Source organism: Gekko japonicus, unplaced genomic scaffold (genome assembly GCF_001447785.1).
Source record: "Gekko japonicus isolate JY-2015 unplaced genomic scaffold, Gekko_japonicus_V1.1 scaffold1334, whole genome shotgun sequence".
NCBI classification, from domain to species: Eukaryota; Metazoa; Chordata; class Lepidosauria; order Squamata; family Gekkonidae; genus Gekko; species Gekko japonicus.
In genome coordinates, this window is record NW_015168690.1 from 145634 (window position 1) to 163726 (window position 18093).

General features: G+C 41.0%; 1 long non-coding RNA gene across 1 annotated transcript in view; it reads left to right on the top strand.

The window, feature by feature from the left end:
- Positions 1-526: 526 nt before the first annotated feature.
- The window catches only part of LOC107114028, a 19097-nt gene continuing 1530 nt past the window's right edge, over positions 527-18093 (top strand). Inside the window, exons 1-3 of the long non-coding RNA XR_001482635.1 lie at positions 527-558; positions 906-978; positions 3389-3563. This is a non-coding gene — a long non-coding RNA (uncharacterized LOC107114028). The remainder of the gene's footprint in view (positions 559-905; positions 979-3388; positions 3564-18093) is intronic.

Below are 18093 nucleotides of genomic sequence, written 5' to 3' on the forward strand. Positions count from 1 at the left end.
CTCTGAAGCAGTGTTCCCTCTAAGCTGAGTTAGTGTGAGTTAGCTCACAGTTTTTTAGCTTCCGGCTCACACATTTTTCTCTTAGCTCAGGAAGGATGGCTCCAGAGCAAACCAATTTATGCAGGAGCCAAATCGCTCGCTCATAACTTCAATGCCAGTAGCTCACAAAGTAGAATTTTTGCTCACAAGACTCCACAGCTTAGAGGGAGCATTGCTCTGAAGTTCTCTTCTAGATTCTGTTTCCATTCCATCCTATGTGAAAACAAGAAGAAATTAAATTCATTAATGCCAATAAAGTTTACCCAATAAACTATGCAGCCGTTGTCAACGAAATCTAACAACCTGTATGAACGGGGAAAAAATCAGGACAAGTCGCCTGAAATGGCATCCATATAAAAAATCAGGTTTTCAAACGAAACATTTAGAAAATTTGACGTCAAGTGTTAACAAGAAAGCTTTGCAGTGCATGATGGGAGTTGTAGGCAGTTGTGATTCCGGGAGCACAAGCCAATCACATGCTCTTCTTCTTTCGACTGGGTAATGGCCGCTTCCAGGAAGGTAATGTGTGTTTGCTATGTTCTGAGCAAATCGTATGTAGGATGTATCTTTGGGAAGATTCCTGTAATCTTTTTCTTTTATTGGTGGTGGGTGGGATTGTTTTAAGTCTCCTATTATTTATTTACAGCCAAGTTAGCCAAATTGTTTGCAGAGAAGTTGATCTTATATTTTTAGCATGGCTCATGCTACTGCACGTGACTGTTAGGCTCCGGTTCAGAGCTCCGAGTCCTTGAGCCTATACCCTTTCCTGAATCCGGCTTCTCAGCTCTGGCTTGTTCGAATAAGGTTTCGGTCTTGTTCTGTTTAATTGAGCGTGTTTCTTTGGGGCGGGGTGGGCGTTGTTTCAGTAGGTGCTTCGGAGTCTGACGGCTGCAGAATATTCAAGATCCTATCTTTGACGAAGAAGATCGCTAAATACAGGTAAGATTTTAAGAGAAGGACTCTTGTGGGGGACTCCCGTTTTTGTCTCTTCAGCAGAGGTTAAGCAGTCTCTTCATTTCAGTAGAAGCCTGTCGTTTTTGTCTCTTCTTTTCAGCAGAGGTTCTTTGCCTTTGAGTATGTTGGGGTCGATTTCCATGTAGTCTTCTGGGAATTTATGCCAGTCTGTGCCATTGGTTTCAGTAGTAGTAGGCTAAAGTGAGTACGTGCAAGGTTGCACTGTTTGTCTGTCGCTTAATCCCTGGTGTTAATCCCCCCATCGTTGACATTTTACTACCCAATTTGCTGTGTTAGGGGGATTTTAATTTGTTTTTAAATGTACACAACTGCAGTGTCTTGTTCCTGAGGTGCTATATGATTTTTTTTTTAATCAATAGATGTCACCTGTTTTAGTCTAGTGTGTTGCAGTTTTCTGTTGTGCGAGTATCCTTACTTATCTTGCACAACATAGTCCTCAAATGTAGTGGGTTTATTAATTTTTATTTGCCTGGGCAGTGTGTTGTGCCTTACATAAGAGAAGCCAATGTTGGATCAGGCCAATGGCGCATCAGTCCAGCACTGTCACACAATGACCAAAAATACCAGGTGCCATCAGGCGGTCCACCAGTGGGGCCAGGGCACTAGAAGCCCTCCCACTGTTGCCCCCCCCCCCAAGAACCAACAATACTTGCCCCAAACTGAGATTTCCTATCTATACCTTGTGGCTAATAGCCACTGATGGACCTCTGCTCCATGTGTTTATCTAATTCCCTCTTGAAGCCGTCCAGGCTTGTAGCCGCCACCACCTCCTGTGGCAGTGAATTCCATGTGTTAATCACTCTTTGGGTGAAGAAGTACTTTCTTTTATCCGTTCTAACATGACTGCTCAGCAATTTCATTGAGTGCCCACAAGTTCTTGTATTGTGAGAAAGGGAGAAAAGTACTTCTTTCTCTACCTGCTCTATCCCATGCATAATCTTGTAAACATTCTTTAGGAATAAAAAAGCATACTCATCATCTTAGCAGACTGCATATTCCTAAACTTCATTTCTCCGTAACAGTTTTATTATAACTTATTTATTTACTTACTAGTGCAGAGCCCAAAGCTGCTTACATTGTTCTCTGTTCTATTATTACAATAACCCTGCAAGGTTGGTTAGGCTGAGAGTGTGTGACTGCTTAAGGTCACCCAGCAAGCTTCTGTGGCAAAGTGAGGATCTAAACCTGGGTCAGTGTAATAGCTCTGTGAAGTTACATGACATAGATAGCATTTGCTGTAAGCATTGATCTGGCAATACACGTATGTTTGTACACACATGGACACACATACCCCAAATGTATTTGTTTGAACACAGGAAGCTGCCTTCTGCTTAACATCTGTTCTGACTGGTGTAGCTCTCTTGAGTCTGAGGTAGGTCTTTCACATTGCCTCTCACCTGATCCTTTTAACTGGACCTGGGATGTTCTGAATTCAAAACAGATGCTCTGCCACTGAGCCACAGCCCAAAGCAAGGGAGTCTTGGAAAAACTGGTGGTTTTACTGGGTTTTTTTTAAAAAAATTCACATTAATAAATGAGGTGTTATGCTGATAGTGTTTTTAATACATGTGCTTTAGTCATATATCATGCAAACAGATAGTGGTAACTGTTTTACATGAGCTATAGAACATTAGAACAAGCCCTTGATTTATGGGTGCCATATGGAAAGGCAGTACAGATATTACTGTAGGTCTACAAGATCTATGCATGTAAAGCTTCCCCATGTTTCCTCCAAGAACAACTGTATCTGGCCTGAAAATTTTTCTATGCTCTAACCATCATATAGCAATTGGCCCTAACAGCTTGAAGAATCTTTCTCCCAGAGGTTGCATCCAGACATTGTTGGGTGTTCTACTATTGTTATACCATGGCAGTCATTCACAAGTTGAATATTCCTTTGTGGATGTCAGTTCGGTTGTAGCAGAAGAGAGTAAAAGTCTAGTAGCACCTTAAAGACTAACAAAATTTGTGGCAGGGTATGAGCTCACTTCCTCATTGCTCACTTCTTCAGCTACAGACAGACTAACACAGCTACCCATCTTGATCTAGCTCTATTGTGAATTATTGCTCTAGCACAGTATTAAACAATGCCTGCATGCAGCACACACCTCTCCATGCTTTCATTCAAAACATGCCACCAAGAGCTTCCGCAGTCTTTGAGGCAGTTTGTTGCACTGCAGAACTGCTCTTGTAGATAGGAATAATTTTGTATTTTACTGTTATGGATTGGTTTTTCCTGCAGGACAGCACATTTGGGTTTGGGGGGATGACTTTGTACTAATGCATGCGGTACCAGAGCCGTGTGCTCTAATAGGTTTTCATAATAGATCAATCACATCTATTGTCTTTATTTTTCTCTCGATTTGTGTTTTAGATACGCTTAAAGTGCCCACAGTTAGTCTTTTCCTCAAGATCAACTGATCAGCAAGTCGGGAACATGGCTGCTCCAGGGAATGCGTTACATCTCTTCTTGGTGCTTTTTTCGTTGCTGGTTGGAGTTCCAGCTGTGGAAGCTTTGGATACAGGCGACGCACTAGCTATCTTGCTGGGTATGGTTCTCAGTGCTGTTGGACTCTGTGCCTGTTTGGGCTTATATGCAAGAAAACAAAATGGAGAACTGTGACTTTAAGAAAAGATGTCCAGGTCAAGGACAGACAACTTCTTGGTTGGATTGAGATTTAAACATTGAGTTTCTGGTTGTTCCCAAAACTGATATATGAGTATTTAAATCCTTATTGCCATGCTTTGTTGAGGAACAGACACTGTGTCTGATAGAAAGATGTGAAATTGAACTCGTGAGGATATAATGATTTCATATCTTCTGTAATTCAGGTATTGCCTTAAGAGGGAAACAATTGGTTTTATTGCACAGGAAAAATTAAGTATAAAGTTGCATAGGAAAATGTTACGAGGTTCATGAGAAGGCAGATATGCAGAAATCAGTCAAAACTATATGTATGATCTTTTGTAATAGAGAGCTTAGCTTCCTGTTGAAGTAGCTGTTTCTTTCTTAACATCCAAAGTTAATTAGAGCCCCTTTCTGCTGCTATGGAAACTTCTACCTGATATATACCTTCTTGTTATTGTCATGTGTTCTTTTGGGGATCTTTCTGGCTTAAAGAACTGAACTTGAGGAGAACTGGAAGCATATGTGATGCAGAGGGTACACAAGTGTGGCTATATTCCTGCATGTTTCCTGTTTATTTTGGCAGAGTTCCTGGTGGGTTGGGCCCTCAGGTATCTTAAAAATCTTTAAGCTCTTAAATTTCTTAAAAATTTACTTAGGAAAATGTATCAATGCCTAAATATTTTCTGCACTGTTTCCCTCAATTTGTTATTTTCTCTTCTCTAAGACTTTTGAATGAATAATCTAAAGGTATTTAAGGAGGCAAAGTGTTACTGAGAACCCAACCCAACGAATATGCAAAGTCTTCCAGTATAATTAAGTAATTTCCACAAGTTGCATAGTTGAAATAGGGGTGTACAAGCCTCTCTTGAGAGTGCTTCTGACTTCTGTGTTTAATTGAGCACCAAGGTGTACTTAAATTCCTTGCAAGAATTTTGCATTTCTTAAAAGGGGGAAATCTTGCCACAAAACAGAATCAAAAGCATAGGAATATCTGAATGCTTAGTCAGATCTTAGCGTGCAGTCATTGTTTTAAGCTGCATAGAAGGGTCTAACAGTGTATTTTGATGAAAATTAAGCCCAGTGAAATTGATGACTTTAAATGGCAGTTATTATGCATAGGTTTACAGAGCACAATGTATGCTTCCCTTTTGATAAGGTGGCTCAGGGATATGAAGTGTGTTCTAATGGAACACTGGTTTTTACTTCCGCTTACAGACCCAAGAGCCAATGTGTACACTTGTTGTAAAATTTCATGATGCATCATCCTTTTTTAAAAGGCAAGCTCCACTGGTACGAGCACCTTCCTGTTCACTTAAGGAAGTGTGGTAACAAAGTACAAAATACAACAAAATGGAATTACTGAGCAGCAGTAACTGAAAAGTAGAATCTTTTCCATAAGTTTCTCTACACATAGCGAGAGGCCCACCACAACTGGATCATCAGGTATAGTACTGAAGGCTGAAATTAGAGGTGCCATTGTGCTTTGTTAGTTGGGGGCTCCATTGGCACTGCCTATAATGCCAGGTTCCTCTTAGGACTTTATGATCCTTTAAAAAATGAAATAGAAATTCCAATATAGGAGGGAAAGGGACTATTTAAAGCTGTGCTTTGTTTTGTTTTAGAATTTTGATAGGATTGAAAGGTTAAATGGATTATGAAGCTTTGCCATGTTACTGATCTACCACTCTGCTTTTCCCAGTTGAATGTGTGTTATCACTGAGGTCTGATCTTCCAGTTGAACATCTTTGTTAGCTTGTTTTCATGTTTATTTCCTACCTTTAAAGGAATCAAAACCACACTTGCTTAAGGGTCTTGGTCTAGTTTGTTTTTAATATGCAAATAAACATGCTACATGACAAAGGATTATATAATATCTAGCCCTACTAAGAGGCCATGGATTGAGAAGTCTCAGAAAGATTTTAGACAATTAACCCTATAGGGTTGGAATGCTTTCAAAATACACTCTCACCTGGTGGTCCTCCCAACTGTTGTACAGTACAGCAGTATCAATACAGATCAAACAAAGTTGCTGCACAAGTCTTGCCTCTCAATATGTATTTGTCTGTGGTACAAAATGTATATGTATTGTGTTGGATGGGAAATGTTCTTGGGTTTATGAGTGTTGCTGATAATTCCTTTAAAAATATAGGTAAGTGGCCCCTAGCAAAGGAGCAGTCCACTTCATTTGTTTTAAAGGCATGAACATGGAAACGTCATTGAGCATCCATTTCACATCTGATGTGAACCATGTGTTTTGTACCACAGCACAAAAATGTCTTGTGTGAAGTAGTCCTAATAAGCCTATATATTTAGAATACTTTCCAAGAAAGTGTCAGTGATCCCCCCCCCGCTACACACTTCTTTGTACATGTGACTTCAAAAGAAAGGCACTGCCACTTTTACAGTATTCTGCCTTCAATGTTGCATAGAGGGTTTGCTGAAAGCATCTTTGAGAAAAATATTTTTGTAATAATCCCATCTAAAGCTATCTAACGCTAACTGAGAAGTAGTTGATTAAAGCCTTTGGTAGCATATGAAGCCAAAGAAACATACTTGATGTTCCACTGTATATTTATGTTATGGTTTTATTCATTTAGTTTACTGTATACAAAATTTGTTAACTGCAGTCCTGTCAAACACTGCCCATCTCAGCTTTGATCCAAACAAGATGTTTCCCAGATTCCATAAATATAAAATGTGTTACATTTGACCTGTGACACGTCAGAGCTACTGAGAAATGTTGTTCTTTGCCTAAACATCTGTGTTTTGCTTTGGAAAAGTCATTTGATATATGCCTTAGGGTGAAAACTATATGTATGGTACAAAGAATATACTTAGTTAATTTAGTGGAAAGGATTTCTGAGGTAAGATTTTTTTTTTTTACTCTCCTCAATTTTTATTAAAACAATTTGGTTCCGTTTACTTGGACAACTCTATTACAGGAACAAGATAATTGAAAAAAGGCAGTTGTTTAAAATGATGTTGTGTTTCTTTTCACTGGCTTCAAACAGTGAAATAATCTGTCTTCTGAAACTTTCTGCAGTATAAAATCCAGCTCTGCAAACATCTTAATCCCTCTGAATTAAATGGTGCAGCTGGTTTAGAAACCTTGAGTTTGTTAGAATCGGGGCTTCTTGCTGTATTGATAATATATTTATAATACTAGAAAACTGTGGGAGAATTAATGCTGTAGGAAACCTAATTCATTGGAGTGGAATGTAGATCAAGCTTTAAAATTTTCCCCAAATCATAAGATTAAATTTACCTTCCCTTGTTTGAGCAACTGGTTGACTGTGTTCATTAAAATACTGACATCAGTGCTGTTGGTGAGATGATCAAACTCTAGTATATCTCCAGTGGGCAGAATTCCATAGTTACGACAGTATGAGTAACTCCATAGACAGTGTGATACAGATATGCTTTGGCACAGATTGTATACTTAGGGCCTTGGTGTGACTTAGAATTCAGGATGGGATCCTGCGTAAAATTCTGTGGACAGAATGATTTTTGCCTGTGGAGGCACAACTTGCCCACAGCCACCCTCCTGTAACAACCCAAACTACTCCCCATGCTGCTCTGGGGGCATAGAGGACACCCAGCAATAGTTTTGGGGGGAGTCAGAGGTCTGCCATAGAAGGGGGGAATTGGAGAAAATCCATGCTTCCTCTTGCATGTATAGAAATTTTGGGTGGGATCCTGCCCGTTGTGTGTCCTAAATGTCCCATGTCACTTACGGCTTTATATGTCAAAACCAGCAGCTTGAACTGAAGTTATGTTAAACGAAAGTAAAGCTCATCTTTAAAATATTCACTTATAAAATATTTGAGACTGATTTATAGACTGATTATAAAAATATATATTTTAAGTATGTGCTACACGAGATGGGTAACTGTAAACTTTTTAGGCACCCTTCTTTTTTGCTGTCTGAAAGGTTCACGTGCTACCCATCCCCTGCCAGCAGCTGAAAGCAAGAGATGGTCCCCTTTCATTCAAAAAAACAACACCAAAATCATGTGTTTCATTAGAGGTAGAAAAATGTGTACTTCAAATATGGACTCAAAAAACAAAGATAATGCAAATGTATTACTTGAGTAGACCTTCGCTCACAAGTTTATGGAAGATGTGCATATAACAATCTAGCCTTTAATTTGTGGAGAAAGATTTCTGGTTGCTAGGCTATCATTTGTCACTAGATAATTTGCAATCTGCTTTAGTAACTGATTAAGTAGAAAGCAAACAGCAGCCCAGGTAGCAAAGGCCTTCCCTTAGCTCTCTGTGATGATAACAACTCATTGTATTTTACAATCCCGTATATAATCTGCCATTCTTCCAAGCAACCCCTATTGAACCTGAGGGAGATACATGCAGTTCAGACAGAGATGTGAAGGTCTGGGGGAAAAAATGGGAAAAATTAGGGGACCCCCCATAAATGGGGAAAAATTCTTCCCAAGAACTTTTTCAATTTTTTCCCATGGAAAAACTGGGAAATTTTAGAGAATACTTTTAAAAAACCCTCTAGATTCCCCCCCCCCTTTTGGAATGGGTGAAACATGCTAAGATAGCATTGGGTGTTGCAGTTTGCAACTCTGTTGCTTTTGTATTGGGTATAGGAAAGTAAGGTATTTGCACTTTAAAATTCTATAAATATATCAATTAATACAATATATATGCTATGTAAAGTAGCAAAAATATTTATAACAAAAACCCCTGGAAAAACATTTTCCCCATGACTTCAAAAATTTCAGGAGTGTTATGTGTTTAGTTCAGAGGCTTTGCATCCTTGGTACTAGTTAGTGGCCATCATTTAGTGGTCTGCAGTCTTATTATCACCCACTCAGTTATTGTATTAGTGCTTTTTACGGAACCCTTTTGCACATGAAGAATGTTAATGCTCAAGTCAGTGTCAAAGAAAAGCCTTCAGCCAGCACCTCTCAGAACCTGAAATGTGGCTATCCTCTTTTCCATGGAGATTGGTGGTAAAGGTACCCACTGCCAGGGGTCATTTCGTAGAAAAAGAGCTAGGGGGACTCATTAGCATATGCCACACCCCCTGACATCACCGGAAGTGTGTCCTCCCCACAGCCGGCGGCGACCTCCAGCGGGCACCAGCAGGGAGCTCCAGGCCCCGCCCTCCCACACCTCACCCGGGGGGATGGCGTCCCCCCACGTCCCCCCCCCAAATGACCCCTGCCCACTGCTGATGCAGAGCACATGCTGTTCACCTAACATCTCTGTCCCAAGATGTACTTGGAGCTCATCTCATGTCAGCCCCAAGGCCCAGATATTACAGTAACATTTTTCCAATTTTGGCATCTCAAGACTGTTCATTGGGTGTTTGTAGGAAGCTCACTTGATGGTATGTGCACATACAACAATGTAACTGGTAGTTGCAATGATTCCTTCATAATGATAATTCGAGGTATGCCTGGACCAAAAGGTTTAATGGATCAAGGTAATATTAAGCCCTGCAGAATCAGACCAGTGATTTGTTTCTCACAATGATAAAACGCATCCAGAGGGCCGTAAATGGACATAAACATTCCAACCCAGCTTGTTCCCCTCCAGCAAGTACACAGAGGTATATGGTACTTGAACATGGAAGTATCATTTATAGGTCTGTCAGTGGTTCTCCACTGTGGACTCTCCTCTGCAGAAGGTAGCTATGACTGCCTGCCATCAACGCTTTCTGCTTCTTTTATCTTTGATCTCTTAAGATCACTTCACCCCATTATTTCCTAGCTCTTGTGTCTGTGTGTGATATTTTTATTAATTAGCTGAGTCTATTAGGGCTATTTTCTTAATAAATTCCATAAAGATATTTCCTGTCTGTCTTCTGTGCCGCTCTGAGAGGGTTCTGACTCTGGTATAGTTGGCGGATGATCCCTAGTTTGCACACCCATTAAGTAATGGTCTCTCAGCTAAATTCCCACATCACAATTCAAACAGAAACCCATCGTTGCAGCTTACAGTCTGCCCTCTGCTGTCACCATTAGGAGTCCATCAGACTGGCTGGACTCTGTAAGCTGCAATGCCTTGTTGTCCTCTCCCTTTCAGCCATTCTTCTAAAATGTGGTAAGGTGAAAGTGCCCTCCTTTTAGAATCCTCTGGTGGGTTTTTATTCATCCCCCTTCCCCCAAAAAAGTGGGAAATGGTGGTGAGTGCAGGACTTTCTGAGTCTGCACTTCAAGAGAGGTTGGCCTCCTGCCTGGAGCTTCCCTCCTTGTCCTCCCCTGCTTCTGCACAGGGCTCTCTGCATGGGTCAGAACTGATAGGAACCCCTACTCTATATGTACTAAATTTTAGAATGTACACAGTTATGCAAGGGAAAAACTTATAAATAAACTTTAAAAAACAAACCAAAAAAAAACCCTTCCAAGATCTCCAGTCAAACTGGCCTGGAGAAAAATTGCTTCCTGACCCCAAAGCGGCAATCAGCATTTCCCTGGGCATGTAAGAAAGGGCCACAAGAACTAAGTACTAATGCACCCCTTCCTGCCCTCCCTCTCATGATCTGCCTAAGTTCACAGGATCAGCATTGCTGTCAGATGGCCATCTATCCTCTGCGCGAAAACCTCCAAAGAAGGAGAGCCCACCACCTCCCAAGGAAGCCTGTTCCACTGAGGAACTGCTCTAACGGACAGGAAATTCTTCCTAATGTTTAGCTGAAAACTCTTCTGATTTAATTTTAACCCATTGGTTCTGGTCTGACCTTCTAAGGCAACAGAAAACAACTCCGTATCACCCTCTAGATGATAGCCCTTCAAGTACTTGAAGATGGTTATCATATCACCTCTCAGTCGTCTCCTCTCCACGCTAAACATACCCAGCTCCTTCAACCTTTCCTGATAGTCCGTCCCATAAAACATACTATTGGCTGGCGGGGAGAGGGGAGAGGGACTAAGGAGTGGTCAATATTGAGAGCTAGTAACTTGGTCTGGGGACTGGCACCTGGATGAAGAGTGACTGAATCATCAGGCTAGGGCTATTGTCTCTTGATGGCCCTAGCAGGCTTGCTGATGGGTGAGTGATTAGTTGCTAAGCAACCATGAATAGAGTCTCTTGATTAGATTTGTAGGTAGCTGGAAGAGGGGGAAAAGGGGTTGCCTACATGTGCTGGAAGAAACTCCTAATGGAGTCTGCAGTTCTCTGTCCTCGTGTCTTTCCATGGCATGGCATCTGAAGCTTTGTGCAGGCTTATGGAACTGCTTCATCTCACAGCAGGCGAGATGGCTGGTGACTCTGGACCATCACTGTAGCAGCAACGCTAAAGGAAGGTGTCCCTCTTTCAGGTGTGCAGTCTCAACAGGTATTCCCAGGTCTCCATATTGTACAGTCCTTTTGCACAGTCCATACAGTTCATAAAAACATTGATAGGCTTGCATGGCAACAATAGGATCCAAACCACATTTTACCAGTTTGTCAACAAGAACATCAAAACCTATACTGAGTTAGAGTTAGAGTTTTTTGCTGCAGTGTGAAACCTTTTATACTGACTCTCGTTTGCCATGTTTAGTGTCCTATCTCCCAGATCAAACGACATATGTAATCTCCCCCAATTTGATTTTGAGACTGTCAGACATCAGATGCTAGGGAACTCATTTCCCAAGAGCACAGGACCCCGATTTGGATGGGAACCAGTATGTTGGAGGAGAAGGTGCTTCTGTTTTCTCTCCTGTGCTATTTTCCTGACCTCTAGTAACTCCAAGAGCATTATTTGCCCTGTTGAGTAGAGGCTGCGTGCATCCTGATGGGCTACAGATGGTGCAATCCAATAAGGCAAACAGCACTCTGTTGAACTCTAGAAGGCTGGTGAGACAGGACTTCTTTTTTTGCAAAAGGCTTCCAATTCTTTCTCTGTACAGCTTGTTCCTCTGTGTGCTTAATAATGCTTTATAATTGTTTCTACTAATTTAACTAGTACAAATGTTAAACTGACTAGCCTGTTATTTCTTGGATTCCCCCCTTCCTTTTTTTTTTTTTTAGAAAAAGGCATTACATTTGCTACTTTTCAGTCCTCCGATACAAAAGCTGGTTTTGATGACGTTGCATGTTTTTGTTAGGAGATCAAAGGATTTCACATACCCAGATCGAGTGATTTGTTCTTTTCTTGGCACTTATGTTTAATTTCAGTTCTTCAGACACTTTCCCTGAAAATAGCTGTGGAACGTCCGGTTTCGACGCAACGAGATCGGGGGGAGCTGTGGAGTTCACTCCAGCAGCCACCCGAATTGCACTGTTTGGGGGAGTCTGGGCTACCCAAACTCCTAGGGGGACCCCAAGAGAGGGTTCCTGAAGCAAGGGACATGACGGGGAGCCAAATCTTAGTGGCAGCTTGGCTCTGGAGACTCCCATTTGCCCTGAAGCCTCAGCCGTTGCAATCGCCATTTTGGCAGCAAGTTGTGACTACCAGACTTTTTAAGAACTGAAATTAAGCCTTCTTCTACATCAAGTGACCCTACCTCTTAACCATAAGAAAATATTCTGCTAGTAAGTTTTTATTTTCTTCTTTTGTTTGAATTATTGGCTGAAATAGAGTGGAGGATTTAACCACACTGTAAAAAAGTTCAGAAGGAGAAAGGGAGGGGGGAACTGACACACAGTCATCTCTCCTCCTCCTGATTTGGAAGCAGCTTTCAAGCGAAAGGAAACAACATTTAAAAGGGATTATAATTATTTGAAGATTTTCAAGGGTGCTATACCCTATTGATTGTAAATTGGAAAGTGGAATTGATATTCTAAATATGTTAAAAAGCTGACTGTGACTCTAAGAATCAAGTATTTATTTTGGAATGTATTTGGACTACATTGAAAATAAATTTGACTCAGAGAAGGACTATTGCTGGAAGAAACTATAAAGAGTATCTGGAAAAACTTGGATTCTCTGGCTCAAACTAAATAAACTCAGTTGGTCCAAGTATTTGACTGAATTGCTCCGTGGGAACAATGATTACTCTCCAAGCAATAACAGAAACATTAAAGGACATTTTTAACACATTTTTCGTGGGTCATGTCCAGGAGCTTTCTTGTAAATTTAACCACGTCTACTGAAACAGTTCCCAAATGAAGCACAAGTTCTGAGTGGTGAGCCGAGATTGGAAGATGTGGAAATACCAGAGATTAATTTCTTTACAGTGAAAATGGAGGACATAGCTGTAAGCCTTCCTGAACTGAAAGAACCACAAGATGGCAAGATGGAGGAGAAGAAGATGACCTCAACCACGATCAACACATTCTTCTTAAATAGAACAAGCAAACAAGGAGAAAGTTCTAATCCCATACTGAAACATCACAAGAACAACTCACAATTGTAGAAGATAAAATGCTGGGAATTCAAGAAGGAAAGGAAAAGGGAGGGGGGAGAAATACCCAAGACCGAATTGCGATAGCAGGGGAAGTGACATTCAAAATGGAATATAATGAGATTTACGAATACAAAACTTAAGGGAAAATGAGATTAAAAATTAAATGTTAAAAGATATAAATATTACAAGGTAATTTTACTCGATATTTTAGAAAAGCTTTAAAACCTTGTAATGTGACTTATAGATAAATATTAATAATAGCTGTATGGAAGTTTCTTCTTCTTTTCTTTTCTCTTGGTAAAAGGATGGTTAATGATATTCAAGAAGACAAAGTAAAACTGGAATTAATATTAAAAGTTAAAGAAGTATATGTTATAAGGTAGTTGTTAAAAACTTTATCTTCCTTTTTGGTAAAAAGATGGTTATTTAAGATATTTCATATATCTTATAAAAGATATTTAAGAAGACAAGTCTAAGTAAAACTGAAATTAAAATTAAATGTCAAAGAAGTATATGTTATAAGGCATTTGCATACGTTATTTTAGAGAATCTTATGTAATATTGAGATTTGAATTTATGTTTTATTTTTGAGAGTTGTATTGGAGAATGACTATTTACAAATAGTAGGATGTTAGGGACCTTTAATGGTATGCATAAGGATTAGCTTGGTAGTAAATGATTAGGAAGTTATATAAGCTTGAATATGAGAATCCGTGGATATGAAATTAATATAGTTCAAATATAACCAATAAATTTGGAATGTTTTATTAAAAATTTATTGAATGCTTAAAGACAATATTCTAGCTAATGCAGATACTAAAAAATGTATGGGTTTAAGTGAATAGATATAATACAAAGATATACCAGATTGTATAAGTAGAATGAATAATGTAACATTGTATGTAGACGTAATTATAAGCATTATTCTCTTTAATTTTACCCTTTGTACCCTTTCCCTATTCCCTACCCTCTCTCCCTTTATAATACTCAATAAAAAATTTAAATGGGGTAAAAAATAGCTGTGCATGGATAACCACCCCACAACTTCCACAGTGAAGACCAGTGCAAAGAATTTGTTCACCTTTTCTGTAATCTTTTATCCTTCAGTGATTTTCGTGGTGCTTGTCATCTGTTGGCCCAACTGCTTCATTGGCTTTTTTAATCTTCAGGCTGCACTGTAATACACAGCTCTGAACAGCATGTGCTCTGCCTCTTGTCAGAATTCCCTCACTCGTGGCTATGTTGCTACTCTTGTGGCGATTTCCCTCATGCCTGGGGTGCATGGAATTGATTTGTGCTAATAGTGCCACCATCGTTTTCTTGTAGAAGAAGAAGACGATATTGGACCCTGCCCTTCACTACCTGAAGGAGTCTCAGAGTGTCTTACAGTCTCATTTCCTTTCCCCTCCCCACAACAGACACCCTGTGAGGTAGGTGGGGATGATAGAGCTCCTTCAAGAACTGCTCATGAGAGAACAGCTGTGAAAGAACTTGTAACTGAAAGAACTTGTAACCAAGGTCACACCAGCAGCTTGCATGTGTAGGAGTCGAGAATCAAACCCAGTTCTCCCAGGTTAGAGTCCACGCTCCTAACCACTACATCAGACTGACTTTTATTTTCTAAGGAGAATAATAGTGGATAAGAATGGGAGAAAGGATTGTGGGAAGTTAGGGCTGCCAGCCTCCTAGTGGAAGAAGAAGGTCTCCCAGAATTATAACTGATTTCCAGACTATAGAAATCAGTTCTGTTAGAGAAAATGGCAGTTTTGGAGGGTGGGCTCCTGTGGCAGAACATCCCTTATGGCATCACATCTCTGCCAAACCCCTTCCCCTCCCCAAACTCCACCCTCCCGAGACTCTGCCCCCAAAACTCCAGGCGTTTCCCAAGCTGGAGGTGGGAAGTAGTTGGAAAAGAGATGAAGCAATACAGTAAAAAATTAAGTGGCAGTCTGGATTTAAAAGTAAGTGCTTCTCATGGATAAGAGTAGTAGGAGGGTGACAGGTATGGAGACTGACCAGCGTTAGTGGTGGCACAAAGGCTGGGATAAACCTCATCCTCCCGCACAGGCATACTTTCACAGCCAGGAGCAAAAATATGCCAACGCCTCACAATGGGCTGAGTAGGTTCTGGCAAGCTGTTGCTTCCAGAACCCAAGGCCCAGACTGGTTAAGGCTTTTATACACATGTGGGAGGGAGATCTGGAAAGGAGCTGTCCCTTCTGTACATATCTGTGTGTGACTGCTGGGAAAGCGTGACCATGCAAAGGTCACACTTTTTTTTTTCTTTTTTACATATACACCCATATGAATCTCCCAATGAAAGGGGAGATCAGATGCTCAGGATTTGTAAGTTCCAAGTAGTTCAGCAATTTCCCCATGTTTCATTTCTTTCCTTAGTCCTTACCCGAGTCCTGTAAGCTGTATTCCTTCCATAGAGTCTTCCCAGTAGAATAAAACTGTATTATTAGTGAAGAGAAAATGATTGCCTTGATGCCTACCTGACTTGCTGTTCCTCATGCCATTTGGATGCTTCTCTTGCCACTGAATTAGAGAGGAAGGAAGGGATCAGGAGGTGGTGGGGTCTACCAGAGGGAAAGGCCCTGAGTCCTGCTTAAGAAGGGGTTGGGGACTAGCAAAGGATTGCTGTTGGGATGAGAGAGTTCTCTCACCAAAATGACTTCCTCCCCAACTTCTGAGCAGAGCTGGGCTGGGCCTTGCTTGCTCAAAGGCTGTTTGTCTGAGCAGGGATTAAGGGTGGCCTGTTGGGCACTGGGGTGAAAGCATCACAAGTCCTAGGTTTAAACAGGGGTCGTTTAGTAGAAAAAGAGCTAGGGGAACTCATTAGCATAACTCATTAGCATATGCCACACACCCTGACATCACCGGAAGTGTGTCATAAGGCCACACACCCCGCCCCCAACAGTCCCGGCCGCTGCTGCTGGCCTTGCAGCTCCACTGCCGAGCCCCATGAGGGGCCCGGTGGTGTACCTGCAAGGCCGGCGGGAGTGCAAGGAAGCCCCGCGAAGGCCCTCCCTGGCCCCAGGCAGGCAGGGGTGGGGAGAGGCAGGGAGGAAGCAACTTACCCTCCCTCTTCTCCTGCCTCCTCCTGGCTGAATGAGGGCCGGAAGCGGGGCGGCCGGGGGCGGGGCTTCGTCATGTGCCCCGCCCCCGTACCTCCCCCGGGGGAACTGCAATCCCCCGCAATCCCCCCCAAAATGACCTCTGGGTTTAAAGAAGCTGCAGGCTTACTGTCTGTTGTATTGGGCCAGTTTCAGTGGCCATTTGCTTCCTTTCTAGTCTCTGGGCCACATCTTTGCAGGCAAGGCCAAGCATGACTCGTTTACCTGCCCTTTACAGTGGGCTGCGGGATTAATTTACACCATTATAGGCTGGGACTTCATCTTTCTGCTGAGTCATTGGCCTAATTTTTGTTAAACAAGTAGAGCAGGTGGGAGTTTGCACGACTTTTTCCAGCTATGAAGGAGAAGCATCTACCATAGTCTTCTCCATAATTGCTAGCACTCTTTGTGCAGGGATTTTTCTTTTACTGGGGAGGATTCAGTCTTGTGATCCCTTGTCTGCAGTCTGAAGTGGGGCTGCTCAGACACAGGTTGGCTGCCTTCATGAGAATTATTAGAAGGGCCTGGATATAATGGAGCAAATGAAAGCACTCATACTGGTAGGTTGTTGGGTAGTTTCGTGTGTGGTATTATCTGAGAAGGAGGTTGCAGCCTGGTCCTCTAGCAAAAAAGGGCCAAGTGTCAGAGTTCATCACAAAAGCAGAATCAAGAATTGACAGAAACAGACTCAGACAGTCCTGCTGGCCCTGCGTTACCTAACATGGCAAACCTTTGAAGGCCGGTTTTCACTTTTAGTTTCTGTCATCTCGCTGCACTTGGTATGAAATCAGAGAAGTTAATGATACATTTTTAAATGGAGATTATGTAAAAGCACATATCTTCCACAGTGGAGACAAGAACAATTAATTCTACTTCTCTGCAATCTTAGATAAAATTTGTATTTTTATTAGAGAAACCATCATAATAAAGAAATGATCATAATAAACAGTTTACTGTGATCTTTTCTGCATCTGTTAAACTATGTATTCCATGAAGGAATAAATACTTTAAAATAAAATAACAAAAATAGGTAGTCGAGACTAATAGCAATAAAATGAAGATCATATTAAATTTAAAATATATGGGATAACAAACCTTATAGAAGGAAAGTAATCCTAAAAAGTCCTAAACTCAAATACTAAAATATCCTAAACCCAAAAGAGCTCTTAAAAAACAATATGCTCCGTGTGTGTGTGTGTGTGTGTGTAGGATTAGATCTTGTAGAAACTCTTTCCTGAGGCATCAGATGGTTGTATCTGCACAAATCCAGTACTGAAATGTGCTCTGGAGATTCCAGTGCAAATTTTGGAGGGTCTGTATCAGACCATCTCTCTCTTTACAAAGACATGAAAATACAAAGGGTGTATACATTAGGAGGTCATGGTTTGTTTTGAAGTAGATGAATTCTGAGGGACTTACTGAAATATATTACCATACTTTTTTTTCTACATATCGTATCACCATCTCTGGGTTAGGAAATTCCTGAAGATTTTGAGGTGAAGCCTGGGGAGGAGAGGGGAGGGGAGGGACCTCAGTGGGGGTATAATGCCATAGATTCTACCCTCCAAAGCAACCATTTCCTGTATGGGAACTGATCTCTGTAGTCAAGAGATCAGTTGTAATTCCAGGAGATTTCCTGGCCCCACTTGGAGGTTGGCAGCCCTACGTGATCATAATAAGCACTGCTTACTAAAATTTACACATTGACAGATGTTCTGGTTTTTCATTGCAGTTGTGAGGCACCATTCCCAAGAAGCTGCTGTGCGATGATGCTCAGTTCATAGTAAATAAATCATTAGTGTCATATCAAAACATACTGCACATTTTTAGGTGTGGTTTCAGTTTGAAGTTTGAAGGAAAGCAACAGGTGAGCATATCCTTTAAATCCAGTAATCACAGACCCTTTTCCTGTACAGAGCATTGTTCTAGTTTATAAACTTCAACAAGTCTGTAGAAATAAAAATTTATTTTACTACAATAGAGAGTGTAAAATAAAGTCACTAAACAACATCAAAGTTTGGTAAGAGAG